Raw genomic sequence first — 6,000 nt, 5'->3', positions numbered from 1 at the left:
TTTGTCAGCTACGCCCTGGCATCCCTTCTTTTATTGGCCACGCCCTGGTATCCCTTCCTCTGTCAGCTACGCCCTGGCATCCCTCCCTTTAATTGGCCACGCCCTGGCATTCCGCCCTTTGTCAGCTACGCCCCGGCATCCCTCCCTCTATTGGCCACGCCCTGGTATCCCTCCTTTTGTCAGCCACGCCCTGGCATCCCTTCCTTTATTGGCCACGCCCTGGTATCCCTCCCTTTCTCGGCCACGCCCTGGCATCCCTCCCTTTTCCCGGCCACGTCCTGGTATCATGTTTTCATGAATGACAGATCTTTTATGCTTTCTTTCTCCTATTTTCAGCACAATTTCCAATTCTGGAAACAGTCGTACCGTGAAGCACATGTACGTATTCTGTGTAACAATGGGGTGTATGATGGGATAGTGACTCGCCATGGAGTATTCAAGGTACACAGTTTAACCCTATTGAGTAATGATTGAAAATCTGTTCGATATATCACTTTTGATGCATATGTGAAGGTGTTGAATCACAAAACATCCTACCATGTAAACATTTTGCAGTAAAGCCCAAAACATAAGGGGAGTGCTATTTCCTAAATAAGCCCTAACTGTACACGGTTTACTCTTGAAAGATCTTATTATAGCTATTGTTCACATTTTGTATAATTAACAATAGCCTAAATAACATTAATCATACTGATTCATTATTTTTTTTTACATCGGCTGTTTCTATCCCCAACCCACATTTTAGATCCATTTTGATGCACTAAAGCTGGGTTTTGTTTCATCTGCAAATGGTAAAGGGTGCTATGCCTTTCATGCAAAGTTTGGCAAAATAAGGAAATGTAATCGCTTGCGTTGGCAATTTGCGTAGGCATTCAGGAGACGTCAAGCCCCCTTTAATCCAGTTTAATACATATAGCAGTGTATGGAGAGAATTCAGCTATGTGTTTATTATCACACCATAAACTTGATATCTAAGGATTTTTCTCTTTTTTCTGGTTTTTTTTTTTTGGGGGGGGGGAGGGGTTCTTTTTTTTTAAAGGGGGAGGGGGTTATACTGCCAAATACGGTGAGTGTAGATTGCATGGCATTATTATTAATTCTTGTGATTTACTTGTGTATAAAACGACAAGGGGTGAGGGTTATGCGAAAAGCTCTGTATACTACAGCACTTTATCGTTGACACCCAAGATCACATGTCTATTGAACTAATATGAGAGCCACAAAATCAGAAAAGGTTTCTGACATCATGAAAATTTAGGCACCTATACGACCAAGCACGAAAAGATGAAAAAGGCGAAAAAGATGTTCATATCAAGATAAGAGTTTTACAGAAAACGTTTTAGCACTATCAAGGAAAAAGAAGAGAAAAAGAAAGGAAATTTCAAAGGACACAAATAGAAGAAACGAGAGAGAAAAGAAAATTAAAAGGTTAGGGATAGAGAGGAAATATATATTTAATAATGTAAAGATGTCAGAAGACAAATTGTATATACACGGTGCTCTTCGTTTTCTCTTGATGGCTTGCTAGTGTAAATTCCAGCACAGACAGATTGTCGACTGTTCGTATGTGTCTTTGTATGAATCTTTGAAATAGCCAATAGTGAGGATTGTAATTCCATCTCTAATCAACGGAAAGCAAACGAACAGCATACAACTATTAAAGGTCAACAGACTTTGAAGCATGCGCAGTGACATGCGCAGGAATAAATATCAGCTACCGGCAGCAAAGCTTAACGAAAGAACTCCACGCATTAAAATTTTGTTTGCTGATTTGACAACTGGTTATTGCCAATGATCGAGTATGACAGTGTAAACATTACGGATCAAAACTGCTGAGTCATGCAAGTTGAAATCCTCGTAAGTCCTTTGGGTCGGCATGTCTCTCTGGAATAAAACATGGCTCATCTTTTAGATTGCAACTTGATTTGAATATGACACGGTGCTGTAATGAACATACTAATGGAGAACATGAAGGAACAAACCAAAGAAATGCGAATGAGACATGAACACCAGACTTTATAATTAATATCAGATTGGTTAAGACGTTGTTTTTAGACATATTTTCTCTTTCCTGTGGCCTCTTTTTCTTTGCTTCCCTCAATCATACTCGTTGTAAGCACCTATAATTAGGCTCATGATTATGACTGATCTTAAACGGCACTCTTCACTATATAGGTCTTTATGCTTTACGTGTTTAAATCAAGTTCTCTTACGCTCGGATCAAGTTTGTTTAAAACTTTCTTTCTCCCCCCCCCCCCCCTATTTTTTTTTTTTTTTTTTTTTTGTTAGGGAAGGGGAGGGGGATGGAGATTAAATCCCAGCATGTCATAAGTCCTGTCTCTGCAATGTGCCATACATTTTATACCAATGTAACTCCAATGTATTATGACAAAATTCAGTTCAGCATTGATGAACTGAATTTGGTTGAAATAAACAGGCGCTAGAGAAAATATTACTTTTGTCTGATGTAACTGGGACTATTATAGCCATATCCAAAATGTGTACGTTGGTTGAGCAGTATTGCGGAAAGATTTTTTTTCCCCAAGGAAATACCGCACACCATGAACGTTGAGAGTTTCGAGTGTTTGCTTAAACTGATCTGGTATGTTTGCGTTTCGTTTCAGCTCAAAAGGGTTTATAGTAGAAGTGAACTCTGCTGATATAGACATTACAAATAAAATCACATAGACTAAGAGAAGAAGTGAGCTAATGGTTGCCTTTGTGTGTAGATGTGGGTGTGGCGTAGTGAAAAGTCTACATCGAGAAATCGCCCCATATTTTTTTTCTCTCTCTCTTCTTTCGTTCTTTAAAGCAACAACAAATCGCCCCATATGGATGAAGCAATGTAAAGTCTACAGTATATTCAGAATTAGATATTACGCAAACATCTATTCTGGTTTTGCCACACACACAACTTTTAAAGGACACGAGAACCCCTTCTCTCAATCCATTTTTTTTTTTTTTTTTTTTGGGGGGGGAGGTGGGGTGGTTCGCAATGACTGTTAAAATATTGGATCGCAGAACAGGACAAGATGATTGAACTTGTCGATCAGAATCATATCACACTTTACTTTTTGTTTAATCAGAATGACATAATCATTGGAGTTAAAGCCACTGAGATGGGTGCAACGATATCTCCACACCGGGTTTAATTCAGTTTTCACGGGCCCCATGAAAAAAAAAATAATGAACAATGGATTAATATCATAAAATACCCTTATGACATTGACCAATGTTAAATGGGTTAGTCAAATAGTGATTGGCTAAACACAGTCACGCGATGGAGGCACATTTGTTATGTTCGCCCTTGGGCAGAACATTTTTGTAATGTTCTCCCATGGGAAAAACATTTTCTCGTGACAAAATAATGACAAACGATGCCAAACGATTGAACGATCATATTTTTCTCTCAATCGATAGGATGAATTTGCATATTCCATACAATGTGAAAAAGCCAAAGAGAAAATCTCTTTGGAAAAAGCAGATGACCGATTATTGTGACGCGTACCAAAGCGAGATATGAATTACCCGCGCACAGTGAATTTGGCTCTGCGCGAGCGATCGAGTGTGACAAGTTGAAGGTAAGTTTTCTCAGATTGCTTGACTATAATGTCAACCCATAACAGATGACGGTATTCATGGTATTTGACTAACTCATGTATTATAACAGATTAACAGATGATGACTTTTGCTGTCGGGAACATGTACCGAACGTTCCACCCTCAGGGTTTGAAATGCTATTTCGGGAGGCTATAAGTCCCTCGACTTCGTCTCGGGACTTATGACCTCCCTCAATAGCATTTCAAACTCTTCGGGTGGAATATTCGGTATGTTCCCTCCCCCGCCAGTCATCATCTATATATTGTACCATATCTTTCATGCTTTCTGTGTTCCTACAAGTACAACTGGTTGATGAGCGTGAACACAGCTCAATGTATACTCCAGCTGCCTAGCTGATTTGTTCAAGCCACATATCCCTCTAAAGCATAATATCGAAACAAATAAAACTACTTTCCCGTGAGATGCAAACTTTAGTTATACTCCCAATGAGGCCGTCAGCCCAGTCAAGCCATGCTTATGCTGACGGTCCCCTGGTACCTTATTGAATCATTTCATTTCACTTCATTTTTATTTCATTTCCGCCCAAAGCATATAATATGACAATTTCATATAAACAAATTAAGTACAATGTAACTATTACATTTCCAAATGAAATTTAGATACACATCATTTGTTTACATGAATCAATAAACATACTAGTTGAAGAAATACATGGGTAAAATGTGACTGAATCATAAGAAAGAAACGGTCGGAAATTTTATGTGCTGCTTTTTCTGTATTATACACAACTATAAGTGCTTTACAAAGATTTTTGTTTTGCATGCAGTATAAATTGCACTTTGTCAATTGACTATGTCTTTTTTTAAATTGTCACATCCGTGCCATTCATTTTGATTTGATTTGATTTGATTTGATTTGATTTGATTTGATTTGATTTGAATGACAAGCTAAATAAACACGAACGAACGAACGATCGAACGAACTTTCACCAAGCTTGGCCAGGGAACTAGATCTACTGAACACACATGGCTCATCGCTATTCAAGATTCACTTGTATCTTTCTACTAAGTATTAACCTGTTTTACACTGATTTCTGAAATCTTTATAGCCTCAAGGCTCCTGTATGGAACGAGTTAATGACGATCCGATTGCAACGTCATTTCGATCTACTTTCATATCCATTTTTCTTGTATTACTGATCATCAAAATCGACATGCAGCACCAAAAAAAAAAGAAGAAAATTCACATTTTTTTCAAATTTGTATTTCTCATAGTACATAAAAAAGTGTATCATATACTAGGTAATTCATTCTGATAGAAATGAAATTCAATTGGTTATCACACTAGTAAGATAACACTGAGTCAAACTCTACGCATGAGTGAACACATTCGTCTTTCTCTACCAAGGCACAAAAGTACAAATTGCTGAAAATGAAAATTTTTATTCAGTTTAGAATACCCCTCAAAATAGTAATTATAGCAAAACACCAAATTAACGCAATGAGAGACATGAATGGATATGTAAAAATAAGTTTTCGTTTTCTTTATCATCTCCTTATGTTCCTCAATAAAGACAAAGTGGGAACCTAAAGGGGAAAATGAATATTTTTGTCATCAACTCGAACTTCATAGGGAGTAAGCCGCAAAGGTGATAAACGGAATTCATGAATTAGTGACAAATTCAAGAATCAAGTATTGTTTTCAATTTTACTCATTTGAATAACATTTAGATTCTTTACCATGTTTAGGCCATATTGTCTCTTTTCTAATGCCAATTGAATTTGGATTTGATAGATTAGTGTCTTTCATTATCTATAGGGGCTACAAAGACATAGAGATTATAGGATTATTTTTGGAAATCAATTCGTGTTTCTTATTGTGTGAAGTTTGTCTTTTGTTCTCATCTACTTATGAATGACAACTAAATGTTCACTTGCAATTTTGCAAAACTTGTTTACCTTGGAAATGAAAAAAAGAGAGAATGTGTTCACTCATTCGCAAAGTTTCCCTTTTTTATTGACCTTCTAGGTTGATAATTACCTTTAACATGGTATAGAAAACATTAATTTTTTTTTAGACAAATATTCCATGAGGAAGAAGAACTCGGAAACATACGTAGATACTTTTTCTTTTCTTTTTTCCTTTGTTTGTTTTCTTTTATTTTTGCTGACGGTATATGTGACATTCTACTTGACTTTTTGTCGATTTCATTTGAAAGCGAAGAACCATGAAATAAAAAATTATGCACTTCGCTTATACGAATGGATTTCAAAGTGTTGATAAGATTACTAGTCTGAGTAAGTCAACACACGTAATTGGACGCTGAAAAAAAATCCATTGTGTTTGTGTTTTTTCAGTTGTTTTGCAAATGTCATAGGTTATTTCACGGTTATTTTGCTTCATCATTTGGCATTTCAAATTTCAAATATCAAGCTCTCT

This window comes from Diadema antillarum, unplaced genomic scaffold, assembly GCF_040938485.1.
Source record: "Diadema antillarum isolate AM-2024a unplaced genomic scaffold, OU_Dant_1.0 scf00000053, whole genome shotgun sequence".
Classification (NCBI taxonomy): Eukaryota; Metazoa; Echinodermata; class Echinoidea; order Diadematoida; family Diadematidae; genus Diadema; species Diadema antillarum.
Note: the sequence above shows the minus strand (reverse complement) of the source record.